General features: G+C 39.4%; 1 protein-coding gene across 2 annotated transcripts in view; it reads left to right on the plus strand.

Moving 5' to 3' along the window:
• GIPC2 (GIPC PDZ domain containing family member 2) overlaps positions 1–13,613 on the plus strand; it is a 77,793-nt gene that overhangs the window by 18,531 nt on the left and 45,649 nt on the right. The window lies entirely within an intron of this gene.

A 13,613-nucleotide genomic window follows, 5' to 3' on the forward strand; every position in this document is an offset into this window, starting at 1 on the left:
CGCTGTATGCTCACCCAGCCTGTGACTGAGCATTTCTGTCTTTGGTGCATAGCCCTGTTTGGAGTCTCCAAACCCAGCAGATTCCTGCTGTGTGCTCCCGCGCCACTCCTCCCAGAGGAGGAAGGAGGGGGTCTCTCTGGAACTGCCACTTAGATGCCTGCTTGAAGAGTAGTGGCTTGACTGTGTTTTAGATCACAGTTTAAGGTAACCCCAAGCTGAGAGCTCACTCCTCGGCTCCGTCTCTGTAGTTGGCTTTCCCCATCTGATACCTGAGAACTCTGCTACACTCAGACACCCCCGATCCTTCTGTGACACCTCAGGTTTGAGACCACACTGTCCCCACGAGGGCTCCACTCCCGCTTAGCCTCTGGAGCGATGTCCCTCAGCGACCAGACTTCTAAAAGTTCTGATTTTGTGCTCTCCTCCTCCACCGCTTGCCAGGAGGCAGGCCCCCCCGCCCCCCCACCCAAGTCTATCTTCCCACCACTTTGGATTCACTTCTCTGCACATGCTACCTTCCAGAAAGTGGTCGATTTTCTGTTCCTAGAATTGCTGCTCTTCTCTTCTCTCTCCTGTTGAGTTTGTAGGTGTTCAGAATGGTTTGATAACTATCTAGCTGAACTCCTGGAACCTAATGATATTTCCGTCTCCTACTCCTCTGCCATGTTGCTTCCACCTAGCTTTCCACCTTTTTTATTCTCCTATCCTTGGCCAAATCCCCCAAAATAAAGAAGGCTCATCTAAAAGTGATCATATACATGATCCTCAAAATAAGTTATCTCAATGTGGAATTCTGTGTTATAGTAACTAATTGGACCTTTCTGATGAGGGCTTCTTCCATAAAGTTTAGTATAAACATAATAAATGATGTTCATTTATTACTTCAACAAAGTTGAAGATCTCAGTTAAACTTGAGAAATAGTAAATATACCAGTTAATTCAGCATTGCTTTGGCAATGTTTCTCATGTGCCAAAATAACTCTTTAATAATATCTGTATTTCTTTGTGCCCTATTTCTAGGCATAGAGCATACCTGTAGCAGAATTTGTCTCAGCATATAATTATATTTTACCCTTTTCTCTCACCGAACACATAGAGCTCATTTTCAACTCTCCACACATGCAAGTCTCTTAGGATCTTAATTGTGCTCAAGTCCTAGATGCTGATATTTTCCTTCCAAGTAGCTTCTAGGAAAGATTACTTAGATGTTAAAGGATAGAGGAAGAACTCTACCACTGCTGTTCTTCAACATCCAAATTTATCTTTTTCCTTTTATTCCATGCTGTCTTTACTCATGCCATTCTGAAATGGGAATATGCTTATTTGATCAGCTTAATAGGAGATGTATTATAAATAGATGGCCAAAAAATTTATATTCCAAATCCAGACACTTCAGAGGGTGACAGGGATGATAGTAAGAATTACTCTGATGGGTGGTGGGGGGTACGTTGCTGGCTTAGTTGCTAGAGCATGAGACTCTTGATCATAGGGTCTTGAGTTCAAGCCTCACACTGGGCATGCAGCCTACTTATAAAATAAAAAAATTACTCTGGGACAATAGTAGTAAACTGGGACCTGCAGTCTGCCTAATTGTAACCAAATTGACTACTAGAAAAGGAGAAAGAAGAAAAATGTAAGAACATTTCATACATTTGCCAATTAAACACCAACAATATACAAGCCAGTTTCCTAGGCAGTAGGGAAGGTTTTGAATTATAGGCATTCGGGGAGGGGGTGGGGAGAGGATAGTGTGGTTATAAAAATAGAAGCTGAGAGTAAGGGCACAGTGTCAGCAGCAAGCCTGGAGCCGGGAGATGCTGGTACTCCTCGTCCTGGCTCTGGCTGGGTGACACATTCCTGGGAGTCGAGGAGAGAACCCTGTGGTAGCTTGCCAGCTTCTTCGGGAAGCCTCTGGACACTGCCGGGTTCTCCTCCCCTCTTAAACTGTTCTGCCTGCTGTAGTCCCAGGAGTTTTATAGGCCAGAATGGCAGTGATGTTGGCAAGCAGAGGGTGGGAAGAAGCTGCTTAGAGCAGGGGAAGAGGAACTACTCATAAACTAATCCAAGCAGAAGGGAGAGTTTTCCAGCCAGGGTTGTGCCTAAGTGTCTCTGAGTCTGTGACATAATTCTATTCTTGGCAATGCCTTTCCACTTTTTCCCAGTTTCTGTTCTTGGGGCTCTCTTTCCCTGGGGTGGGAGATGGTTCAGGAATAAGCAAGCTGAAGAATCTTCATGCACACCATGTGCCCATGAGCATGTACAAACACACTCTCACACATATACTCAGTTCCTCTAAATTTAGGACTGCACATACTTGTGTCACACTGACCCTACCTGTAGAGGTTTTTTTGTTTTGTTTTGTTCTGTTCTCCCCTCATCCCCCCGCCATGTTTCTCAAACTTGCTACTGAACAATTTAAGTGTCTGAGGTGGTCAGTGGGTTTGCCTTCCCCCCATCCTTTGTTACTTCTCATCTAGGGAACCCTGTAGTACGTTTTCTTCTGTCACCTTTCACCCTATCACCTTGTACAATTTCCTGTCTTTCTAGGTGTCCTAGTTTAGAATAAAAATCAGTTTCAGTCTTTCTCTCAAGATGTTTATAGTTTTTTAAATGGCCCACTTTTTACATAAAGTGCTCATCTCTTTCAGAATTTCTGTCCTAGGAAATAGTAAGGAATAGACCACCTTCCCTTGTCCCTCCCACTTGATACCTTCTTGGCTCACCGTGCTTGCTTTCCAATTTCCCATGATTTATATGGGTGGCTTCTTTTTTAGTACTTTTTTAAAGTAAGCTGCACTCAACATAGGGCTCAGACTCACAGCCCTGAGACCGAGAGCTGCATGCTCTACTGACTGAACCAACCAGGCATCCCCATTTAGGTGGTATGTATGTATATGTGTATTTATTTAAATTAACTAATTAAAAAGATTTAACTTATTTATTTGATAGAGAGTGACATAGTGAGAGAGGGAACACAAGCAGGGGAAGTGGGTGAGGGAGAAGCAGATTTCCCGCCGAGCAGGGAGCCCCCTATGCGGGCTCAATCCCAGGACCCTGGGATCATGTCCTGAGCCTGAGGCAGATGCCTAATGACTGAGCCACATAGGTACCCCTATTTAGGGTTTTTTTAAAATACAACATGCTTGTAGCCATTTCATTGTAAGGGTTGTAAGTCTGCTGCCTGGGTTAATATGAACATAGTGTTACATGAGCATTCTGCCAAACACATCTTAAAATTTTGATTAGGGTCCCTTTTGAGATATAATGGCCATCTTTTATAAATTATGTTTTGTATTTGGTAAACTGGAAAGCTTAACCATAAATCTCTTTATTAATGTAATTTATAATATTTTACAAGCCACCTTACTACATTGTTCTTAGATATAAAATGTCTCCTTGTTATAGTCTTTGTCTTTTTACATTCTTTTCCATTTCATGTGTCAAATAAGAGGAGGCTTTTAAGAAGATAAGTAGGTTTTGGAAGCTGGAAAATTTGAGACAGCACCTGACCAGGGGAATAGCAGTGATTTATGATGTCTTTAAAATTGGCATGTAACCTTGCAGCATTAATAGACTAGGATAAAGTTCTGACTGGAAGAATATTGTGGAAAAGGATGATATATATAGCCATACACATTTGATTTATCTTACTCGGTTTAGTATTTCTATAATGTCCACAAAGGCAAGACTAAAACCTCTCCTTATCCTTTTAAACTCATGTTTCAAGAATTGCTTTGAGATTTTTGGCTCTTTTGGTCACATAGTTGCTTCGGTTAGCTTTCATTAGCAAAAGAAAGTGTGCTTTTGGTTACTGTGGGAAGTCATTTGGTAGATTAACAAATATAAATCTGCTTTTCTTTTTTTGGATAAAATTATTTTTGTCCTATTATTTTTCTCGCTAAGAAGAAGAGTACAAAGGATGATTCACCTTTTATTTAGGACTTGCCACTGCTGACCCAGGGCAGCTAATTTAGAAGTGAATCATTTATAGAAAGTTCTACACAGTTCGAGGCAGGGCTTTGTACAATATCCTCATGAAGGTCTAAATAGAGCATACAGTATCAGGTTTCTAAATATCTGTCTTGTTGCCAATTTTATCTTTTGCAAATGCTGGAACTTGTTTCTAGATGACTATAGCCATTGACGAGGTGAGGGTAGGGGCACTATATAAAATCAAGTATATTTTAAAAACAAATCTTAGAAATTTAATACATATGTTATGCTGGGAAAATAATAAGTTTGAGATTTTAAATGGCTGTTTATAGTACAAAGAAACAAATGTAACTAGTCAGTTTCCAAATTATCTGGAAGAAATAATTTTAAACTTACAGTAAATCAAATCAAACAATGTGTTAGTATTTTGATATTTACTGATCATCTAATATTTGATTTTTAAAGTCCAATTACAAATAGCTCCTTTTTGCAATCTATTTTAACTCCTTTTAGGAAGTGGGTGGTTTATTAGATAAATGGTATTATTTGGCTCTATACAGAACACAAAATATATAGTTTCTGCCTTTGTTTTAAATTCAAAGCTGAATTTATGTTTACATTAGTTATAGTATCATGGGTTAGAAAAAGCCCAGAAGTTTGAATTCATGTTTTGTCATTCATTAGCTATGTGACCTTAGATAAATCACTTAATGGGTCTGAACTGGTTTTCTCCTCTGCACAGGGTGTAGTGATACCTGCCCCCATGACCTGACTCACAAGGATTAGTTGAGCTAATGCCTTGGGAAGTGATCAGTAACTTTGGTGTCTCTTTACAGATATCAAATGTCAAGTGAGGTAACATTGCAGGGAAAATAACTCGGACATCCAGGGTTGGAATCTCATTTATACCACATACTACTGATGTGACCCTATAAGGCTTTTCTTTATTTTATTTTATTTTTTTTTGAGATATAATTGGTAGATAATATTACTAGTTTCAGGTATATAATGATTCAATATTTATATATATGACAAAATTATCACCACAATATCTAGTTAATATCCATCAACACAAATAGTTATGATTTCTAGTGATGAGAACTTTTAAGATCTCTCTTAGCAACTTCCAAATATACAATACCGTATTAGCTATAGTTGCTATACCGTATATCACATCTTGATACTTGTTAATTTTATAACTAGAAGCTTGTAACTTTTGACTACCTTCACCTGTTTTGCCTTCCTTGTACCTACCCTGCTGCTGGCAATCACTAGTCTGTTCTGTATCTTTGAAGTTTGTTTTTTTTTTTTTTTGATTCTATGTATACGTGTGATCATATAGTATTTGTCTTTCTTGGTCAGATTTATTTCACTTAGTGTAAGGCCCCCAAGGTCCATCCATATTGTTGCAAATGGTGCCATTTCTAAGCCTTTATTTTTTAGTCTGTTTATATATATGTATATATATAAAAGGGTGGTGGTAATATAATACTTCTCACCTAGAATTACCATAGGGAATAAAGGAAGTAATTTATGAAAGTGCCTGGTGCATGTAATGTTTCTTGGACTTTGAATTTTGATTTTATTTTTCCATTCTTCCAGAGCTATCTCCTCAGTTCCTTCACTTTCTGAGTGTTTTTCTGGAAGCAGAAGTCAGTATCCAATCTGTACAGTTAAGAGGGATGAACAGGTGGCCCAGTTTATGACTATAATTGAAGAATTGAGTTGTAGAAGTTATTTGATACAGTACATTTACCACATATTTTGGGGAACCATAAGACACTCAGAGCTTTTTGAAAGTTTTTGGTTTTTAGTAGGCTCCGTGCATGCCTAATGTGGGGCTTGAACTCACAACCCTGAGATCAAAAGTCTCATGCTATACTGAGATAGGCAGGCACCCTGGAAGAGTAATGAGTAACAATTTTGTCACTGGCTTGGTTAGAGCTATTCCCTTCTATTCAAGCACTCAGGGTAATTGGGTAACCCTCTCCCCTCCTCTCCATAATTATTTTGTTCTTAGTTTGATCTTAATTCCTGCTATTTTAAGGACAATTAACTAGATGGAAGTATAATATATATATTTTTTTTATTGAGGAAAAAGTCTTTGAGACTTAGATAATGAGAACAGCACAGAGAAAACCGTAGTCATTAACACAGGAAACAATCCAAGTGGTGTTCTAATGGATAAAGACAAGGTATTAACTCCTGATGGAAGTATGGTCAAGTTGGGGTGCCTGGCTGGCTCAGTCCGTAGAGCATATGACCCTTAATCTCAGAGTCATGAGTTTGAGCCCCATATTGGGTGCAGAGATTACCTAAGAAAACTTTTTTAAATTTATGGTTTATTTATTAGATTTGTCATTATGTACTTTCTCTTTATTTTCTATAATATTGGTATTTCTATAATGCTTATTTTAGAAAGTATGTGAAAAGTAGCAAGATTGGGATGCCTGGGTGGCTCAGTTGGTTAAGCCGCTACCTTCCACTCGGGTCATGATCTTGGGGTCCTGGGATCGAGTCCCGCATCACGCTCTTTGCTTAGCGGGGAGCCTGCTTCCTCCTCTCTCTCTCTGCCTGCCTCTCTGCCTGCTTGTGTTTACTCTCTCTGACAAATAAATAAAAATCTAAAAAAAAAAAAAAGTAGCAAGATTCTTGGGATAGATTGAGATGTAGGAAAGTAGTTAGTTGTATTAAAATATTAATACTGCTACTTTAGATAACCTTTAAGAGGTTACAGTTCCAGTTACTTACATTTAAAATCACATCCACTAGTAATGTAATGCCAGCTACACAAGCCCATAACTTCTTCCACAGGTTTTTGGAACATGTGGGATCCTTGGCCAGCTCAGTTCCTGTTTAAGGAAGGCATCAAACAAAAGAAAGTTGGAAATGGGCTTCCTGGATTAAAAAAAAAAAAAAAAAAAAAAGGTGGGGGGGTGGCATTTAATGTGTTTTTGGAGAGATCTGTGGTAACAGAATATCTTTTGAAACACCAATGACAAATGATTTATTTAACCTTACACAAAGCACATTGTAAAGTATATAATGGAGAGAAAAGACAATATTAATTTATATTAATGATTCTATATAGTTGTTCAGACTTATCATCCTAGCCGAGTTTTAAGGGTGAATAATCATAACCACATGGTAAGAACTGGAAGATAACAGTTCAGATATTATGCATGTCCATGAGTTACTCTTCAACAACAAAGTTGAAGGATAATGTAATTAATGGGAGAAAAAGAAATCCCTCCTGGTGATGACATTAAAAAGGAGCATAATCTGATCTCCTCAGGAAAACTTATGCAGTATAAGCAGCTTGTAAGCATCAGTGTAAATATTACTGTTCAAGAAGCACTTATATTCCAGGAATAATAACCTTAAAAATAGCCTTTTAGTTTAAAAAGTACGTTATATATAGTGTCTTATTGAGGTTGTTGATTTTTTTTTTTAATTTTTTAAATTTAAAAATTTTTTTTATTTTATTACAACTGCATGATGTAGACCAAGCTTTAATGATGCCATGATGTACCTGAGGACTATGGAGGTCAAACAATTTAGCTCATTGAGTACAGAATTGGGACTAGATTCCAGACTCTTATGTCTTTTTTTTTTTTTTAAGCTTATTAAAAAAAATTACACACAATGTGGGGCTCAAACTCACGACCCTGAGATCAAGAGTTGCATGTTCTTCTGACGGAGCCAGACAGGCACCCCAAGTTGCTTACCCCTTAATCCATTGGTTGTTTTTTGTTTGTTTTTGTTTTGAGACACACACCTACAGACACAATTATGCGTGGGGCGGGGCAGAGGGAGAACTTTTTTTAAAAAAGATTTTATTTATTTGACAGTGCTAGAAAGCAACACAAGTAGGGGGAGTGGTAGAGGGAGAAGCAGGCTTCCTGCTAAGCAGTGAGCCAGATGTGGGACTCAATCTCAGGACCCTGGGATCATGACCTAAGCCAAAGGCAGAGGCTTAACGACTAAGCCCCCCAGGCACCTGGGAGAAAGAATCTTTAAGCAGGTTCCACACCCAGCATGGAGCCCAGTCTCACAAACCTGAGATCATGATCTGAGTCAAAATCAAGAGTCTGTTACTTAACCAACTGAACTACCTAGACGTGCTTCTCCCTGCCTTTAAAAAATTTTTTTGCTTCTATTGGAAGGGGAAACAACTTTTCTGTGCCTGAAATTTTTTCTTTTTTTTTTTTTTTTAAATATTTTATTTGTCAGAGAGTGTGCACAAGCAGCGGGGAGCTGCAGGCAGAGGGAAAAGCAGTCTCTCTGCTAAGCAAGGAGCCTGATGTGGTACTCGATCCCAGGACCCTGGAATCATGACCTAAGCTGAAGTGAAGACAGATAACCAACTGAGCCACCCAGGTGTCCATGTGCCTAAAATTTTTGATAGGGGGAATAGGTTGTGAAATTACTATAAGGATGGTTACAGTCAATGTATTAAACACAATTCACCATCTACCTTACTGAGTTTAAGGATAAAATGAGATAGTAGTAGGTAGAACTTTTAAACTGAAGAATTATAAAGATACAAAATATAATGATTCTAGAGTTTAGTTGGAAACAACAAAATCTAATCTAGAATGGGTTGGTGAAATTATTGGCTTGTGTAACTAAATATTCTGAGAGAGGACTATGTATCAGACAGCCATTGATCTTGGAGTCATGAGTTAGAGCCCCACATTGGATGTAGACTTTACTTCAAAATCTTAAAAAAAAAAGAAAGAAAAAAAGTTAGCCTAGGATGATGATAATAGAAAATGTAGTGGACTTTATTGGTTGGGGAAGATTTTGACATATACTGGATTTAGAAGTTGGGTTTTGGCTATGGCATTTTTGGCCAAGGAAATGCCATGTGCAGATACAGGGAGATGAGGAAAATGCAAAATATAAAATTGATGAAGACAGGATATTTTAGAACTGAGCTGCCCCATGTGGTAGCTAGTAGCAAACTATAGATCCTGGACACTCTGGCTAGTTCAAATTGAGTAAGATCTTAAAAACTTTAAAAATGTAAACTATCTCAATTTTTGTATTATCTATTTGAAATAATGTATTAGATATATGGATTATATAATTAATAAACATCTATTAATAAGTTAATAAATTAACATCTATTTTTACTTTTGTTAATGCAGCTATGAGAAAATTTAAAATTATGTGGCTTGTTACATATCTGTTGGTCAGTGCTGCTTTAGGAAATGGAATTGTCATGAGTATTCCATTTATCTTTTTTTCCTTTACAATGTATTTATTTAATTATTACAACGGCTCAATCTTAAGGGCTTAATTTAAAGAACAAAAACAAGTGGTGCCTGGGTGGCTCAGATGGTTAAGCCTTTGCCTTTGGCTCAGGTCATGAACTCAGGGTCCTTGGATCGAGCCCTGCATTGGGTTCCCTGCTCAGCGGAGAGTCTGCTTCTCCCTCTCCCTCTGCCCCTCCCCACTGCTTATGTGCTCTCTCTCAAATGAATAAATAAAATCTTTAAAAACAAAACAAAAATGACACCACAGCTTAAGATGCAGAGTTCTAGACAGGAATGAAGACCATCTAAAGAAAAAAAAAAGACAACACACGGAGAGAGGCTAGGCAGTCAGGGATCTTGATGGAGACCTGCTTTGAATAGGTTCTTTGCAGATACTTCTTAAAGGCTGTGGGGTTTTTCCAGAGCTCAGCAGCATGTGTGTTCAAAGGTCTATCAATGTTGGGTTCTCCTAGCAGGCTCTGGATGGACAGAAGGATGGTCCTGACATCATACAGGATAGACCACTGTCCTTCAGGATGTCCAGGTAGATGTTACCCTGGGTGTCACGCTGGGGTGGTAGCAGGGTGTGAGGAGTTTCACCGTATCGGTCATTGTAAGGGTAGCTACTGGCAAACTCTAGGGAGAGCGTGTACCTCGGGTCTTCATATACTGTGCCAGCTGCTCCATGATGGTCCCCACCCATTTGAAGAGGTGGTCAGATTCAGGGAAGGTAGAAAAAAGGGTCATAAGTTTCATCAGCTTTTGATGCAGCTTCTTGCCTATGGGGTCCAATGTAGTGTCCCCACTGGGCTGACTCCTTTGTGGGTAGTGGTGGCTGGCAGCAGTAGGGTGGCACTCCTGGGAGGCCATCTGGTATCTGCTCAGGGAGCCAGGAACTTGGAGAGTACAACTGCAAAACTAGAATATTCCATTTATTTTATGAAAATGGACAATGGTAGTAAAGCACTAAATACGGATACCTCAGAAGACATTAAGGATTTCATTTTAGAGTTAAAAAACTACCAGAAATCTTTTATCTAATGGATGACTCACCTTATAATATGATACCTTGCGTATCATATTTACTTTCTTTTGATTTAGTTTACTTTCTTTTGATTTAGTTTAGTTTGTTCACAAGAAGGTATAGAATATACTAAATACTATGTCTTACTGCCTCTTATCTAGTATACTTACAGTGGAAGCAGTATTTCTTAAAGGAACACAGATATGACCTGAACAGTGCATCATTTTTTTTTCTATCCTAACAATAAACATTTATTAGCTGTGCTCATTGGATAAAATCATAATTTTCTCATCTGCAAAATGAGGACAATAAAACCTGGTATACATGTATATTATATCAAATGAGGTAAGTGAATGTATGCTGTCAATGCCACTCAGATACAAAGGGAGTGGGGTGCTTGTTAGCCATTGTAGGAGAAAGAGGACAAGACAAGATCTCCTCTCAGGCTAAGGATGACAAATACATGTGTTAAAACAGCAGGACTCCCAAGGGCAAGGTGACTTAGACTGTTGAATGACTTACTAGATTGAAATGATGTGAGCAAGTGGAAAGATTGATTCCATCTGGGCAGTTACATTTTTTTTTTTTTTTAAAGATTTTATTCATTTATTTGACAGAGATCACAAGTAGGCTGAGAGGCAGGCAGAGAGAGAGAGAGGAGGAAGCAGGCTCCCTGCCAAGCAGAGAGCCCGACGTGGGGCTCGATCCCAGGACCCTGGGATCATGACCTGAGCCGAAGGCAGAGGCTTTAACCCACTGAGCCACCCAGGCGCCCCTGGGCAGTTACATTTGAGCAGAGTCTCAATAGGTAAGGGTATTATAGGGGTGGAATGGGTGCCCGCATTTTAGATTTTGGATTGAGGGAAATGTATGAATGAAATAGGAAACCTCAAGATATGTATTTGAGTTTCTTTTTGGTTTAAAATATTCATAGCTTTTGCTCTCTTTTAGTTGACTCATGTTGCCTTACTGTACCTCAGTGCAGTATATGAGCCTGGGATTTCCTTGTTGTATAGGGACTGTGTGTCTTTGCATACATAGTGTGCAGCACAGAACCTGGGGAAAAGCAGGTATTTAATGGATGATTGGTGGATGGATGATTAAGCAAGAATTTTGCAGCATTCAGAAAGCACTGTATCACTTATTTTTCAGCGAGGATGTGTTTGAATTTCTAACCCTTTATCACGTACTTAAAGATATATTTGCTGATGGTTGTGTGTTGAGATTCTATGAGTGTTAGGTTTTTATTCTCCCATGGAGATCTGACCTGAAGTTAGGGCGTTTTTTTACTTGCTGTTGTAGAGGGCTTGCACTCTACCTCTCAGTGACCGTTACTTTCCTGCAGGTTTTCAGCATAGCCTCTTGTGGAGCTCTGTTCTGTGAAGGATATAGCTGTCTCCACGTCTTCCAGAAAAAAAAAAAAAAGATACCTTGCCTGCAAACTTTTGGCTGTCTGGAATGGAACGTTCTTCTGCAAGGGAGAAAGCACAGTGAAAGGGGTCATACCTACAGGAAATCTAATATTTGCTTTGCAGTGAAATGTGAAAAATTGAAAGGAATGAAGCAGCATAGTGACTAGAAGTCCACTCTGTGTGGGATTTCCTTTTTGGGGCTTTTCTCCTGCCCTGTTACATCATCATTATGTGTGCATGCGTGTGTGTGTGTGTGTGTTGTTTTTTTTTTTTTTTTAAGATTTTACTTATTTGACAGAGAAAGGGAGCAGAGGGAGAGTGCGAGCAGGAGAAAGTAGAGGGAGAGGGAAAAGCAGACTCCCTGCTGAGTGGGGAGCCCATGGGGCTCAATCCCAGGACCCTGAGATCATGACCTGAGCTGAAGGCAGACATTTAACTGACTGAGCCACCTAGGTGCTCCCCATCATTAGATTTTAATGTTTTATTTCCTAACTGATAACTTGCTTTTACATTAACGGTGTTTGGGATCCACTGTGAACACATTAATAGATTGACTTCTTAAAACCACACAAAACAAAACTGTTTCTTCACCTTCCCATCATTGTTTGAGGAAGGAAATCAGAATAGCTGTTTTCTCTACATATTCCCTTGGCCGTTTACCCACACTATTAATGATTTTTGTAAGTGGACTAATTATACCATTGATTTCACAGTTAGAATAAGGAATAGGGGCCATTTTTTTTTAAAATTTATTTAAGGTTTTATTGATTTCACAGAGAGAGAAAGAGGGAGAGATGGAGGGAACACAAGCAGAGGGAGTGGGAGAGGGAGAAGCAGGCTTCTCGGTGAGCAGGGAGCCTGATGCAGGTGTGGGTCTCGGTGCGAGGCTCAGTCCCAGGACCCTGGGCTCATGTTCTGATCAGCAAATATATTATGCCCTGCCCAGGAACACAAGGGGTTAAATCAAACATCCGTCAGTTAGCACAACTGACCACAGATGAAAAAGGGAAAGCGTGGGGACACCAGTTTTTCTTTGTAAGCCTTTATTCTTTGGTACCCAGTTGCCTCTTGTCCTCATCACTAGCTCCTTTCATACACTTCTCAGATTTGATCAGAGTTTTGCTGACCACACTGGACCTTTTGGCCATGTGACAGAACTCTTCCAACTTAGAAACATTCTGATATGGCTTAAAGGGCCATTTGATAAGTAGTAGTTACACCATTTCTGAACCTTATGAGGCTTATGGATATGTTAAGGCTTAAGTTCCAGTGGGAATCAGGAATGGTATGAAACCCAGGGATACAGGGAAAGGGTTGAAAGGGAGGACTAAAGCAAGGCTCAGGTTTGGAGGAAGGGCTGGAAACATCTGTGGCAAAATTACTTGACGGTAAAAAAGAATAAAAAAAAAATCCATTTAACCATTTTGGTATAAGACACCTGTATTAAAATGTTTTCCTTTGGGACATAGGTACTCAGGAAATGTTTGTTGAACTTAATTTTTGAACCAATGATGTGTTTTCAACCCTCTTTCTCCTCCTGTTCTGTAATTTTGTATTTGGGCCCCAGAAATTACCCAGGCCATGGTGAACAAACTTCGAGCTGCCCTGCAGATTTTAGTAAAATAAGTCCTATTTTTGAAGGAAAATGAACTTCAATAAAGATGTGGTGAACACGAGTCTCTTTAGAATCTCTACACCACTTTTTACTATTCCAATTCTTCATGCTGTTTCTACCATCATGTGAATTTTTTTTTAAAAGATTTTATTTATTTGCCAGAGAGAGAGAGAGAGTGCACACAAGCAGGCAGAGAGGCAGGCAGAGGCAGCGAGAGAAGCAGGCTCCTTGCCGAGCAAGGCGGAACTCGATCCCAGGACCCTGGGATGATGACCTGAGCCGAAGGCAGCAGCTTAAACAACTCAGCCACCCAGGCGTCCCTACCATCATGTGGATTTGACCAAATTGCATTCATCTCTCCATACTTC

This window comes from Lontra canadensis, unplaced genomic scaffold, assembly GCF_010015895.1.
Source record: "Lontra canadensis isolate GAN:19392208 unplaced genomic scaffold, GSC_riverotter_1.0 scaffold40, whole genome shotgun sequence".
Classification (NCBI taxonomy): domain Eukaryota; kingdom Metazoa; phylum Chordata; class Mammalia; order Carnivora; family Mustelidae; genus Lontra; species Lontra canadensis.